The sequence below is a fragment of the Lepidochelys kempii genome, chromosome 4 (genome assembly GCF_965140265.1).
Source record: "Lepidochelys kempii isolate rLepKem1 chromosome 4, rLepKem1.hap2, whole genome shotgun sequence".
NCBI lineage: Eukaryota > Metazoa > Chordata > Testudines > Cheloniidae > Lepidochelys > Lepidochelys kempii.
Window position 1 is genome coordinate 141,377,097 of NC_133259.1, and position 15,071 is coordinate 141,392,167.

General features: G+C 65.5%; 1 pseudogene; it reads left to right on the top strand.

Annotated features, from left to right (window-relative positions):
- The first annotated feature begins 2,233 nt into the window (after window positions 1-2,233).
- Window positions 2,234-14,182, top strand: LOC140910058 (fibroblast growth factor 18-like; annotated as a pseudogene).
- Window positions 14,183-15,071: the final 889 nt, after the last annotated feature.

A 15,071-nucleotide genomic window follows, 5' to 3' on the forward strand; every position in this document is an offset into this window, starting at 1 on the left:
CTGCCGGGGAGAGCGACCCCCCCGCCCCCCTGCCCTGCCCCCTAGTGCTGCACCGACTGCCGAGGAGAGCGACCCCCCCGCCCCCCTGCCCTGCCCCCTAGTGCTGCACCGACTGCCGGGGAGAGCGACCCCCCCGCCCCCCTGCCCTGCCCCCTAGTGCTGCACCGACTGCCGGGGAGAGCGACCCCCCCGCCCCCCTGCCCTGCCCCCTAGTGCTGCACCGACTGCCGGGGAGAGCGACCCCCCCGCCCCCCTGCCCTGCCCCCTAGTGCTGCACCGACTGCCGGGGGAGAGCGACCCCCCCCGCCCCCCTGCCCTGCCCCCTGCTGCCCAGCGCCCCCTAGTGCTGCACCGACTGCCGGGGAGAGCGACCCCCCCGCCCCCTGCTGCACCAACTGCCGGGGAGAGCGACCCCCCCGCCCCCCTGCCCTGCCCTGCCCCCTAGTGCTGCACCGACTGCCGGGGAGAGCGACCCCCCCTGCCCCCCACCCCCCCCGCCCTGCCCCCTGCTGCACCGACTGCCGGGGAGAGCGACCCCCCCGCCCCCCTGCCCTGCCCCCTAGTGCTGCACCGACTGCCGGGGAGAGCGACCCCCCCGCCCCCCTGCCCTGCCCCCTAGTGCTGCACCGACTGCCGGGGAGAGCGACCCCCCCGCCCCCCTGCCCTGCCCCCTAGTGCTGCACCGACTGCCGGGGAGAGCGACCCCCCCCCGCCCCCCTGCCCTGCCCCCTGCTGCCCAGCGCCCCCTAGTGCTGCACCGACTGCCGGGGAGAGCGAACCCCCTGCCCCCCGCCCTGCCCCCCCCTGCCCTGCCCCCTGCTGCACCAACTGCCGGGGAGAGCGAACCCCCTGCCCCCCGCCCTGCCCCCTAGTGCTGCACCGACTGCCGGGGAGAGCGACCCCCACTGCCCGCCGCCCCCCTGCCCTGCCCCCTGCTGCACCGACTGCCGGGGAGAGCGACCCCCTAGTGCTGCACCGACTGCCGGGGAGAGCGACCCCCCCCGCCCCCCTGCCCTGCCCCCTGATGCACCGACTGCCGGGGAGAGCGACACCCCCCCCCGCCCCCTGCTGCACTGACTGCTGGGGAGAGCGACCCCCCCCGCCCTCCTGCCCTGCCCCCTGCTGCCCAGCGCCCCCTAGTGCTGCACCGACTGCCGGGGAGAGCGACCCCCCCGCCCCCCTGCCCTGCCCCCTGCTGCACCAACTGCCGGGGAGAGCGAACCCCCTGCCCCCCGCCCTGCCCCCTAGTGCTGCACCGACTGCCGGGGAGAGCGACCCCCACTGCCCGCCGCCCCCCTGCCCTGCCCCCTGCTGCACCGACTGCCGGGGAGAGCGACCCCCTAGTGCTGCACCGACTGCCGGGGAGAGCGACCCCCCCGCCCCCCTGCCCTGCCCCCTGATGCACCGACTGCCGGGGAGAGCGACCCCCACTACCCCCACCACGCCCACCCTGACCCCTGCCCAGCTCCCTGCAGCCCAGTGCCCCCTAGCACCCCCTCCCCTGGGGCCAGCCCTGACTGCCAGGGGAGAGCACCCCTTGCTGTGCCACTCCCAGGCTGGACTGGGCCCCACAGCCCCTGGGGCTGGTAACGCTATTGGGGGAGAGCTGCAGGTGGCCTGCTCCTGGGAGATGGGCTGGTTGGGGGGCAGTGGGCTTGGGGCAGAGGCGTGGAGGGTGGGCCCCTCTCTCAGCGCCCTTCCCTGAGCCCCGTTAGAGGGGGCTGCTCTGGCCACTGAAGGGCCTGGTCTCCTCCATGGGGTCCTTACAGGCCTGCTGGGACATTGTCCTGGCTGTGGGGAGGTCTCCCAGCAACCTCGACCCCTGAGTCCCCTGTGGGGCTACACAGCTGGGCTCATGCCCACAGCCCTGGCCAGGTCCCCTGCGCCTGGCTCTGGACCCACAGAGTGAGACAGGACCCCAAGGGTCGTCCAGTCTCACCCCCGGCCAGGATGCATATGAACTGCTCTCTGTCTGCCTGTGGCATGGGGTGCCCGCCCCGCTTCGCTGGCAGCCCCCCCACCCCCTCCCGGGACTGGGGACAGCCTGGCCACGGCCCTCCTGGCTCTCCCCGAGCCCAGAGCTTTGTGCTGCAGCCCCAGCTCTCGCCACGGAACTGGGCTCTGGGCGCCTCGGCCCTGCCTGGGCTCCATGCCCACCCTGGCACCCTGCCACCCGCAGAGCAAGGAGAAGCCGGTGGGGAGAGGTGCAGAGCCCTGACCAGGGGGCGCATCCCCCTGCCTGGTGGCTGCTGCCCTGGACACAGCTCCGTGCGCTGCGGGAAGGACCAGGGTCCGATCCAGGGCCCCTGCTCCATCCCACCCACTTGTGCCCCCATGGCGGTTGCTGGATAAGCGCCCCTGGACCAGCTGCTGGGCGCAGGCTGTGGGGTCCCACCTGGCCGTGATGCCTCTGCCCCTGGGCCACCTCGCCTGCCTGTAAGCTCCCCGTGCCAGGGGCCGTCGGGGCGAGGCAGTGGCTGGTGGGGATGAGACTAATGCTGCCTCTCTCCTCTCCTGCCAGGTACCTGCTACTCCTGCCCCTGCAGGTAAGTGCTGCGTCCGGCATGGCACAGCTCTGCCAGGCCAGGGGAGAGGGGCCGGGGATCCCTCTGGCCCAGGGCCCCAGTCCCGGCACTCTCCCTTCGCTTCTACCCCACGGTCCCGGGGGCTTTCAAAGCAAAGTGGAGCTGCAGCAGTTTCCTGGCAGAGTCGGTCCCCGCGGAGCCGCATGCCCAGCCTGGGCACTCGTCCCACAGGGTCAGGGCTGCCCGGCAAAGGGGACTGAACAGCTCGGGGGGGGGGGGGGCTAGTGGCTAGAGTGGGGGTGAGGAGCCAGGTCTCCTGGGTCCTGTCCCCAGCTCTGCGGGGGAGAAGCAAGCAAACAATGTCTGGTTTAAAATGGCTCCATGTAAATGTACATCTGGGATCAAGGGGCAGATTTACAGGCTGGGGGGAAGCAGGGAATGACCAGGAGGTGGGGTCGTGGTGGATAATCAGCTCAACATGGGCTCCCACCATGGTGCTGTGCCCCGACCAGCTGATGTGATCCTGGGATGCAAACAGGAGACTCGGGAGGTGATTTCCCCTCTGGGGCAGGCGCGGCTGGGATCCGGTGCTCAGGGCTGGTGCCCACAGTTCAGGGAGGATGGTGATAACTTGGGGAGGGTCAGAGAAGAGCCCCGGGGACAACTGAAGGGCTAGAAACCTGCCCTGGAGTGAGAGTCGCAGGGAGCTGGGTCTGTCTGGCTTGACACCGAGATGGTTCAGGGGCGCCGTGATCCCAGCCTGCAGGTACCAGGGGGCAGATCTCTGAGAGCGGCCTGTCAGCCTAGCCCAGGAAGGTCGACCGCGGGCCGGTGGCTCGACACGGAAGCTAGAGAAAGTCAGCTTGGAACCCAGGGACCGAACAGGAAGGGTTGGGAGCCCTTGGACCATTTCCCAAGGACACGTCTACACTTAAACCGGCGCCATGGCAGTGCTCCAGGGCAGACCGGGGGGGGGGGAGAGGGGGCTCCCAAGGCTGCAGTAAGTCGCTTCTCCCCCCTCCGTGAGAGGCAGCAGCTGGGCCGAGGGAGGGTCCTGGCAATGTCCTGGCTAGGGTGGGCATAGCTGGGCTCTAAGGGGCTTCCCACCCCTGACCCTGTGTTTGTGTTGTGGGCAGACCAGCCCCAGGGCCAGAGGTGGCTCCATTTCCTGGCAGTTCCGGCTGGGGCTGGGCCGTCCCGGGGGCCGACTGGAGGGTCCCAAGGGGTCCCGTCTGGCCGTGGAACCTCTGGCTCTAGTGGGGTGGGGTGGCGGGGGAGGCTGGGGTCCATTAGGGGCTCTGCCCCTGGCTCCTTCGGTCACTCTCCCCTCATGTGCGCTGATGCCCTCTGGGGCATGGGGCTGCCCCCTTCCTTCTCTGTCATCCTGGGGCTCCCTGGCTGGGCGGGGGGGGGGCCACACTGTGTTCCCCTGGCGCTCCTTCCAGGGAGCAAGGCTGGGGCTGCCCGAGGTGCTGGGGGTGGGGAGGTCTCCCGGAGCTCGCCCGTCCGGTGAGCGCGATCGGAGCCCGTCACGCCCGCCCAGCCCTGCCACGCAAAGGGCTGTTGGGTGCGGCTGGCCTGGAGCCCTCGCCATGGCCAAGGGGCTGGAGCTGGGGCAGGAGACAAAGGGGGGCCTCCGAGTGAGAGAGGCGGGGCCAGCAGCTCCCCCCACCCCGGCAGTCCCATGGCCAGGAGCCTCCCCAGCCCCACTCTGGGCCCCCTGCAGCCGGGACGTGAGGGGCCCTGACCCACTCTTGGCAGCACAGCCGGGTACCCCCCCCCCGGTGCCCGGGGGAGCCTGGCCCCTCAGGGTGGGGGTGTCTCCCAGTGACTGCTGCTCCTGCCCTAGCCCGACTGGGGCTCGTCCCAGGGGGCGGGGCCTCATCCCAGGGGGCGGGGCCTATCCGGATGTAACATTATGGGTGGTTTTACTGGGCCTGTCAGAGGCAGTCTGTGTGCTGGTGCGTGAGGGGCAGGGTGGGGCCAGGGTGAGCAGCCCATGGGGCCGGCAGTGGGGCACATGGGGCTGGCACATGGGGACAGTCGATTAAACGGAGAGGCAGTCAATCTCCAAGGAACACATGGCAGCCCGCTCCACACAAGTGGCCAGTGGAACTCCCTGCCACCGCGTGCTCTGGAGCAACTGGTCCCGGGCAGTTTGAGCCAGGAGCCCAGGATAACCCAGCCTGGTCGCTCCTGGGCTGCACCATGTCCCTCTGCTCTGCCCCGCTGAGGCTTAGCCCCGGGCAGCCTCACTGGGCCCCCCAGCGCACATCTGCGGAGACGTGAAGAGGCAGCAAACTCCCGCCATGGACGTGGCTGCCCCGCGGGCGGGTCCCAGGCAGGTTGGGACCCAGGTCTGAGCCCATGGGGGCTCCCCCTCAGCTGCAAGTCCCCGCTCCGCCAGTCCTCAGGCTGAGACGAGTGCCTCTGGCCCCGAGGAGGGGCTGTGGGACCCCCTGACCCAGCTCCTCTCTCCCTTGCTCAGCCCCTGCTGCTCATTAGATGGCAGCTGTGCTGGGGGCAGGGTCCTCACTGCTGGCGGCAGCCCCCCTAGGACTGGGGCCCCGCCTGCTCCCCATGGCCGTGCCCCGGGGCGGGGCGCTCAGGCAGGGAGCAGCTCCCCTCAGTGCCCTGCCAGTGCTGGGCAGGTGCCCGCCCCTTGCCGTCGCCTGGTGGGAGCCTGGTTAGAGGAGCCGGGAGGCGCCTGTGTTGGGCCCTGCTGCCCACCCACTGGCCCCCTGCCCTGCAGGGACCGGCCCTGCTCCTGAGACACTGGGCGGGCAAGGATGGGCCCCTGGAGCTGCCATTGCTCGGGGTGGGGTGGTGAGGGGGCTCCCGGGGGCGGGTAGGCAGTGACCACTAATGGAGTCTGTGCCAGGGCAGCCTGCAGGTGTGTGTGTGTGTGGGGGCGGTCCCTGGGCTGGGATCTCCTGGGAACATGCTACTGCACGACCCCCCAGCCTGCTGCCCCCCAGTCCCCACATGTGGCTTGGTGCATCCTGCTGGGCCATGCCCCCGGTTGACTCTGTTCCAGCCCGGTGGCCGGCCAGACACGCTCCCGTGTGCCGCAGGACTCGTGCTCCCAGCCCTGGGGCTCCGTGGTACCTGCCCCGTGTGCGCCCCTGGCCCGGCTAGGCAGGGTCCCGCCCTTGGAGCAGGTCAGAGGGGGCGCCTGGGAAGCGGGGAGGAAAATGAAGGCAGATCTGAGCAGAGACTAGCCCATGCTGGGGAGAGGGGCTGGTGTGGGGGAGAGAATGCTGGGCCCAGCCCCATGACAGGCTGCCCAAGCCATGGCCTAATCAGCTGTGGGGAGGGGAGGAGGCTCTGCCTGAACCCAGAACTCAAACCTGACCCGCGGGTAACAACCTGCTGAAGCTGCAAGCCAGTGGAGCGGCTCTCTTAGCTTGTGCGGTAGTGGGCTATGCTCAAGCTGCCAGTGCATGCAGGGCGGGGCCTGTGTCAACGTCATTCTGCCCCACGGACAGGGGAACCGTTCTCGTGCCTTCCCCCCGGGCGGAGCAGCTGCTGTGAACCATGCAGCTCCCTCCCCTCCCCGCGGGGGCCAAGCCCTGCTGCCCTGCCTCTCTGCCCTGCTGCAGCCCACGGGGTGAGGCCCAGGTGCGGCTGGACCCTGCCTGGCCAGGGGCAGACATAGGATCTCGCAGGGCCTTGTGTGTGAGCGAACACCCGGGATGTGAGTGCAGCCTCCCAAGGGACCGTGGCCGCACTGTGGGTAGCACTGGCTGGTGCGTGTGTCTCCCCGCTGCAGTCCGCCTGTCCCCACCCCCAGTGCTGTCTTGGGCTGGGCGCGGTGCTGAGCCGGCCCTCGCAGGAGCATCAGAGCAGCCCTGTCGCGTGGAGGGTTCCTGGCTGGCAGCGCAGCCCCCGGGCACAAGGACAAGAGCCTTAGTGTCAACATCTAACAAGCTCCCTGAGCCAAAGACAATTAACCCCATTACAAAAGAGCCAGGAACAAGGTGCCAACCAGAAAGTGGCTGGCAGCCTGCCCGGGAACCAGCAACACCAGCGCCCCCAGCCTTTGGGCCAGCGTGGCTGATGGCAGAGACGCCTGACCGGACCCAGGAGGGCTGGGGACACCCCGAGAGCTGCGGGCAGTGCCGGATGCCCCCAGTCCCTGACTGTGAGACACCCCCGGGCCAAATGGGGATCCACCTCGGCACCAAGACAGGGCCTGGAGCAAGGGTGGAGGGGAAGGCTGGAGGCTGCCGGGCAGTTTGGGACCTGGCCTAGGACACAGGACACCAGGGTCAAGCATCCTGCTCCACCACTGAGCCCTGTGTGCCCTAGGGCAGCCTGGGCCCTTCTGGTCTAACGTCTGCCCCACTGCCTGGCAGGGACGTGGGGAGGCTCCGGCACTGTGCTGCTGGGCACAACCTAAGATCGGAAAGCCCCAGGGTTTGGGGGACAGCAGATGCGGCTCTCGCCCCATGGGGGTGGCCTGCCCTCATGTGTCCTGGGACTGGGCAGGGCGTGGGTTGCAGCAGTGTGCAATTGGTGACTTTTTTCAGAGACTTATAACTTGGCAGATTTTCACAAGGAGAGCAAAAGGCTCATAGAAGATAAGGGTTGGAAAAGACCTTAGGAGGTCATCTAGTCCAACCCCCTGCCCAGAGCAGGACCAATCCCCAACTAAATCATCCCAGCCAGGGCTTTGTCAAGCCTGACCTTAAAAACTTCTAAGGAAGGAGATTCTACCACCTCTCTAGGTAACGCATTCCAGTGCTTCACCACCCTCCTAGTGAGAAACTTTTTCCTAATATCCAACCTAAACCTCCCCCACTGCAACTTGAGACCATTACTCCTTGTTCTGTCATCTGCTACCATTGAGAACAGTCTAGAGCCATCCTCTTTGGAACCCCCTTTCAGGTAGTTGAAAGCAGCTATCAAATCCCCCCTCATTCTTCTCTTCTGCAGGCTAAACAATCCCAGCTCCCTCAGCCTCTCCTCATAAGTCATGTGCCGCAACCCTCTAATAATTTTTGTTGCCCTCCTCTGGACTCTCTCCAATTTGTCCACATCCCTTCTGTAGTGGGGGGCCCAAAACTGGACACAGTACTCCAGATGTGGCCTCACCAGTGCTGAATAGAGGGGAATAATCACGTCCCTCGATCTGCTGGCAATGCCCCTACGTATACAGCCCAAAATGCCATTGGCCTTCTTGGCAACAAGGGCACACTGCTGACTCATATCCAGCTTCTCGTCCACTGTCACCCCTAGGTCCTTTTCTGCAGAACTGCTACCTAGCCATTCGGTCCCTAGTCTGTAGCGGTGCATGGGATTCCTCCGTCCTAAATGCAGGACTCTGCGCTTGTCCTTGTTGAACCTCATCAGATTTCTTTTGGCCCAATCCTCCAATTTGTCTAGGGCCCTCTGTATCCTATCCCCACCCTCCAGCGTGTCTACCACTCCTCCCAGCTTAGTGTCATCTGCAAACTTGCTGAGGGTGCAATCCACACCATCCTCCAGATCATTAATGAAGATGTTGAACAAAACCGGCCCCAGGACCAACCCCTGGGGCACCCTGCTTGATACCGGCTGCCAGCTAGACATGGAGCCGTTGATCTCTACCCGTTGAGCCTGACAATCTAGCCAGCTTTCTATCTACCTTATCGTCCATCCATCCAATCCATACTTGCTGGCAAGAATACTGTTGGAGACCATGTCAAAAGCTTTGCTAAAGTCAAGATATATCACATCCTCTGCTTTCCCCATATCCACAGAGCCAGTTACCTCATCATTGAGGGCAATCAGGTTGGTCAGGCATGACTTGTGCCCTTGGTGAATCCATGCTGACTGTTCCTGATCACTTTCCTCTCATGTAAGTGCTTCAGAATTGATTCCTTGAGGACCTGCTCCATGATTTTTCCAGGGATTGAGGTGAGGCTGACTGGCCTGTAGGTCCCAGGATCCTCCTCCTTCCCTTTTTTAAAGATGGGCACTACATTAGCCTTTTTCCAGTCGTCCGGGACCTCCCCCGATCGCCATGAGTTTTCAAAGATAATGGCCAATGGCTCTGCAATCACATCCGCCAACTCCTTTAGCACTCTCGGATGCAGCACATCCGGCCCCATGGAGTTGTGCTCGTCCAGCTTTTTTAAATAGTCCCGAACCACTTCTTTCTCCACAGAGGGCTGGTCACCTCCTCCCCATGCTGTGCTGCCCAGCGCAGCAGTCTGGGAGCTGACCTTGTTCGTGAAGACAGAGGCAAAACAAGCATTGAGCACATTAGCTTTTTCCACATCCTGTCACTAGGTTGCCTCCCTCCTTCAGTAAGGGGCCCGCACTTTCCTTGACCTCCTCCTTGCTAACATACCTGAAGAAACGCTTCTTGTTACCCTTCACATGCCTTACTAGCTACAACTCCGGTTGTGCTTTGGCCTTACACCCCTGCATGCTCGAGCAATATTTTTATACTCCTCCCTAGTCATCTGTCCAAGTTTCCACTTCTTGTAAGCTTCCTTTCTGTGTTTAAGCTCACCAAAGATTTCTCTGTGAAGCCAAGCTGGTCGCCTGTCATATTTGCTATTCTTTCTGCACATCGGGATGGTTTGTTCCTGCGCCCTCAATAAGGCTTCTTTAAAATACATCCCTGACCCCAGGACACCTCACTGCCAAATGTCAGGTCCCTGTCCTGAGCCTGGCGGCACTAACGCATCCGGAGTGGGTGTGAGCCAGCCTAGCCCCCGGCCCGTCAGGCTGAATCTCATGTGATTGGTGTGAAACCCAGCGATTTTTCACAGTAACACGTGGGTTTTCTGGGGGCCGAGTCTGGTGGAGACACTCCAGTCCCGTGCTCAGGCTTCTCTCTGCAAACATGGCACCTTTATGAAAATGGAAGCCAAGATTTTCCACAACCTCCTACCCGAGCAGCTGTGGCTGAAGCAAAGCACCAAATAACCCCAGGTTTGCGACACACCAGCGCGGGCTGCGGACAGAGCCACGTATCCCCCAGCTCAGCTGGTGTGGTCCAGGACCAGCCAGTCTGAGGCAGACACCTGGCCGGCGGAATTTCAGCCAGAATGTGTAAAATTTGGCCACTGAGAACAGGGTCTTGCCATGGGAAGTGTCTGGCAGCTGTTACTCTGGAGTCACTGCGAATCCCTCAGCTGTAACCCCTGGGGCCAGCAGAGACAGACCCCGGCACTTGGCGAGTGGACGCTGGGCCGCCTTGACCGTGCCAGGCGAACGGGAGACCTCCCGGATTGGGCTGCTGCATTCTCCAGAGCAGAATGGCTGGGTGGCAATGCCAGGGAAGCGGCTGGAGTCGGACAATTCCTGGGCCCGGCTGGGACAGCGTCCCGGTCCCCAACCCAGGGTCCCAGAGGAGCGCTCTCCAGGCCTAGCATCCCGAGTGGTGTCAGTCTGCAGCATGTCCCTGCAGGAGGGGCAGGAAATGGAGCATGTGCCAATGGGCCTGCTCAGGGACGGACGGGGCAACATCCCTACACCCCATTCGGGCAGGGGCCTGGGTAGAGAGACCGCCTGGGGCGAGGGGACAGAGACCTGTTTGGGGCCTGGGGGGAGGGTTGGGGGGCTGGGCAGGTCCCTGGCTGGGAGGGCCCTTCTGTGGCTCCCTGGGCAGATGGGCTATGGGCCTGGCCAGCATCTGCCCCTTGTCTCCTTGTGCTGCGCGGGGCTCGGCACGCCAGAGGGGCCTGACCCCCAGAGCCGCAGTGGGGAGCCAGGCCTGCCTTTCCCTGCAGGAGTCTCACCAGCCAACGGCCGACTTCCGCCTCTACGTGGAGAGCCACACACGGCACCTGGACGAGGTGAGCCGCCGGCACGTCCGCGTCTACCAGCTGTACAGCCGCTCCAGCACTGGGCACCTGCAGGTCCTCGGCAAGAGGGTCCGTGCCAACGGCGAGGACGGCAACAAATATGGTGTGGGCCTGGGAAGACCTCGGGGGGCTGGCCGGGCAGACGGTGGTAGGGGGCTGCAGCCACGTGTCCTGCCCCCAGAGCTCCCCGGGGGCAGGGGAGCCCGGCTCTGCCCCACGTTGGAGGCTGCTCAGGAGGGGCCCCTTGGCTGGGGACTCCCAGTTCCACAGCCACCCTCGCCCCAGCCCAGGGGTGCCAGCAAACCCGCCCCAGGCCCATTCCCCTGAGTGATCCTCCCCACCCGCCCGGGCAGGCAGCGGGAAGGTGTCGCTCTGGAGGCAGGAGGCAGATTCCAGCTGTGCCCTCCTGCTCGGGGCCGTGCCCGTGCCCGTCTGCACTGTGCGCCCACCGATTGCCTAGTAAACACCTGATAACGCGGCTCCTTATCCTGCAAGCCAGCCGGCCCCACCGGCGTCCCAGGCCGTCCTGGCAGGGGCCCAGGAATGCCAAGTATCCCAGCCACGCAGCCCGCATGCCAGCAGGGAGCTGCATGACCTTCCGGCCTGGGACACGCTGCCCACGTCCCGCAGCAACCCGAGCCCCAGGGAACTGCATCAGGGCTCAGCAGGACCCTGGCACCCAGAGACCTGCCCTGCAGGAGCAAGCACAGAGTAACGGGGCCCCGTGAGCAGGCAGCCGGCTCCCCCCAGCTCTGCCGGTGCCCCTCACTCCCGACCTGCAGCCCCTGCTAGCCCAGTCCTAGGCGCCCCTAGCTCTGCCGGTGCCCCTCACTCCCGACCCACAGCCCCTCCACAATCCTAGCCCCGGTTTTGTGCCAGGCTGGGATGCTCCAGGCTCCTTCATCTCTGCTCCCCCCACCTGCCATGTCCTCCCCACTGTCACGGCCACTCCTAACTACTGCGCCTGGCTCCTTGCAGCGCTGCTGGCCATGGAGAGCGACACCTTTGGGAGCCACGTTCGCATCAAGGGCAAGGAGACGGGCTACTACGTCTGCATGGACAGGAGGGGGAAGGTGCTGGGCAAGGTATGGGACTGGCTTGTGCCAGGCGTGCCCTCTTCGGGGGGCACAATGCTGCCCTGTCCCTCCAGGGCTCCCCCAGTCCCTTCCTGCTCCTCCCAGAGAGCCCAGCAGCGGGGGCCAGGCCCTGCACCCCTGAGCCACCTGGGGACACCCCCAACCCCTGCCCAGGTGAAGGGGCAGCTAGCAAGGGCCCCGGCCCCTCCCCAGAGCCGGCTGGGCGAGGGGTTGGGCTGGCTCGGTCCAGCAGCCTCCCCCGGGGGGTCACAGTGACCAAGCCACCTGCCAGGCCTAGGCTGGGCCCTGCTTGCGCCATGTGCTGTGACCAGGGCTCCATGCGGCCTGACAGTGACGTGGGTGCTAGTGTTCCCCTGCCCACGCCCCCCCAGCTCCCCACCCTCCTGAGCCCCCCAGCCTCCCACGCACCCCTCACCCGCCTGCGCCCCCTGCCCACCTGCGCCCCCCAGCCTCCCACGCACCCCTCACCCGCCTGCGCCCCCTGCCCACCTGCGCCCCCCAGCCTCCCACGCACCCCTCACCCGCCTGCACCCCCGTAGCCTCCCCCATCGCCCACAGCACCGCCGTGTCACGGAGTCCCCGGGCGATGCTCTGAAACTGCTCCCCATGAAGCCAGTCAGGACTCTGGGGAAGTCTCCTCTCTGGGAGCAGCCTGTCTGCAGGACACACAGCTCACCCGGCTTCCACCTTCCTGGGTCTGACCTCTGAGCATTCAGCCTCCTCTGCCCCTCCGTGCACTTCCCACAGCGAGTCCGCCCAGGTGGGGTCCTGGGGGGGCCAGAGGGTCCTGCCCCCCAACTCCGCAGTCAGACGGGACTCTCAGCCAGCCAGTAAAACAGAGGTTTATTAGACGACAGGAACATGGTCTAACACAGAGCTTGCAGGTGCAGAGAACCGGACCCCTCAGCTGGGACCATTTTGGGGGGCCGTGAGCCAGACAACCACGTCTGCCCCTCACTCCACGTCCCAGCCAGCCCCAAACTGACTCACCCTCCAGCCCCTCCTCCTCTGGGCTTTGTTCCTTTGGGCCAGGTGGTCGCCTGATTCCTTTGTTCTCCAACCCTTTAGCTCTCACCTTGCAGGGGGGAAGGGCCAGGCCATCAGTGGCCAGGAAACAGGGTGTCGGCCATTCTCTGTGTCCAGACCCCTGCACACACCGGCCCTCTAGGGCTCTGCAATGATCATATACCCTTACTCCACCCCCTAGAGACTTAAGAACTGCCTAGGGGAAACTGAGGCACCCCCACACTATTCAGAGGAAACATTAAGAACAGTCCCACTTCGTCACACCCCGCCTGCACCCCCTGCACCACCCAGCCTCCCATGCACCCCTCACCTGCCTGCACCCCCATAGCCTCCCCCATTGCCCACAGCACCCCAGCCTGCGCCCCCTGCCCTCCACCTGTGTCCTGAATTCCCCGTCCCACCTGCATCTCACACCCCTGCTCACCTGTGTCCCGCCGGCCCCCACCTACCTGCAACCCCCCGGTAGCGAAGGGACGACTCACTGGCCTGGCACGGCACCTCCTGCTGGTCATCGAGGAATTAGCTCTTGTCCAGCCTGGAGCGCCCTCTGCAGGCCGGTGTCTCGCCTGCCGCTGGCCCCGCGTCCCTCCCGGACCCCGGTGCCCTTTCCCCTAGGGGCTCTGCCCCAGCAGTACCCCCGCACTCTGGGTCTCCCCTCCCAGGGGAGCCCCCAACCCTCTAAACCCACTTTGCCTCCGTGACTCCTGCCAGTCGCCATCTAGCCCCTGCTCACTGGGGCAGACTGCAGTCTGTAATGGCCACTCATTGCGGGCAAGGGGCTTGGACCAGCTGCCTCTGCCTGTCCCCGGTCTGCCCCTCTCCAGCCCCAAGGCCTCAGCCTGGGGAGTTGCCAGGCTGGAGCTCCCCAGCTACTCTTGGCCTTCCCCAGCCCTGCTCAGCCTCGGGTGCCCTGTGCTCCCAGCAGCCAGGCCCTCTCCCTCCAGGGCTGGAGATGTCTTCTGGCCCTGCAGCTCTTCTGTAGGGTCCAGCCTGGCATGGCCCCAGCTGGGGCTGCTTCCCCAGTTAGCCTGGCTTGGCTGCTTTTAACCCCTGTTCTCCAGGAGTGGGGCAGCTGCCCCACTACACCCTCCCCCCTCACCTGCATCTCACACCCCCTGCTCTTCTGCATCCTCATGGCCCCCCATGCCTGCCAGTGTCCCCCCGGCCCCCCACCTGCCTGTGTCCAGCACAGCCCCCCACCTGCCTGCCTCAGTCTCTCTCTTCCCCGCAGCTGGACGGGCAGAGCCGGGGCTGCGTCTTCGTGGAAGAAGTCCTGGAGAACAACTACACGGCCTTCATGTCGGCCTGGCACCGGGGCTGGTACCTGGGCTTCACCCGCAAGGGGCGGGCGCAGACGGGGCCACGCACCCACCGGACCCAGCGCGAAGGGCACTTCATGAAGAGGCCCCCCAAGGGCGCAGGGGGCGAGGGGCAGAGCCCATTCCGCTTCACTGCCCTCACCCAGCGGACTAAGCGGGCCCTGGGGCCCTCGAGCCAGAGGCCCGTGCCCAGCCGGTGCCCATCAGGGGCTGGGGCCCCACGCTGTGCCCAGCTCAGCAGGGCGAGGAGACGGGGTCCCAGCACGCAGTTCAGCTGCTCCGGCCACGCCAAGGCGGGTGGGTGAGGAGCCAGGGGGGCAGGCAGCCAGGGGGGTGGGCATCCAGGGGGGCGGGCACAGGCGCTGCCCCACATTCCCACGGGCTTGCAGTGGTGCACTGCCCCACGGCCCTGACAGGTGGGTCACCCCACACGCCGCGCAGGGGCTGCCCCAGAGAAGGGCTGGTTTCATGCTGCCGGAGGGGGACTAGTCGGTGGGTTAATGTCATTCAATATTGCGGCGTGGGGCCTGAGCGTCTGCCTCTCTCCCCTTGTGTCTGCTGCACCTGGGGGGGGCGGCCTGGGGGGCCAGCGCCTGGAAGCCAGCTGGGCATGGCCCATGACTTCACAGCTCGCCAGGCCACCCCGGGGGGCGGAGGGGAGGTATTGCTGGGGGGCAGGGGAGGGGGAGGTTTGCCGGGAGGGGAGGGGAGGGGGGAGGTTTTGCTGTGTGGAGAGGGGAGAGGCCAGAGAAGAGGGTGGGACAGGAGAGCTATTGCGGGCACAGGAGGGTGGGGGAAGGGAAGGGAGGGGAGGGGAGGAGGTATTGCTGGGTAGGGAGGTGTGATAAAGCGGGACTCTTAATGTTTCCTCTGAATAGTGTGGGGTGCCTCAGTTTCCCCTAGGCAGTTCTTAAGTATCTAGGGGGTGGGGTAAGGGTGTATGTGTGACGAAGTGGGCCTGTTCTTAATGTTTCCTCCGAATATTGTGGGGGTGCCTCAGTTTCCCCTATGCAGTTCTTAAGTATCTAGGGGGTGGGGTAAGGGTGTATGATCATTGCAGAGCCCTAGAGGGCCGGTGTGTGCAGGAGTCTGGACACAGAGAATGGCCGACACCCTGTTTCCTGGCAACTGATGGCCTGGGCCCTTCCCCCCTGCGAGGTGAGAGCTAAAGGGTTGGAGAACAAAGGAATCAGGTGACCACCTGGCCCAGGAAAGGGACAAAGCCCAGAGGAGGAGGGGCTGGAGGGAGTTTCAGTTTGGGGCTGGCTGGGACATGGAGTGAAGTGCAGACGTGGTTGTCTG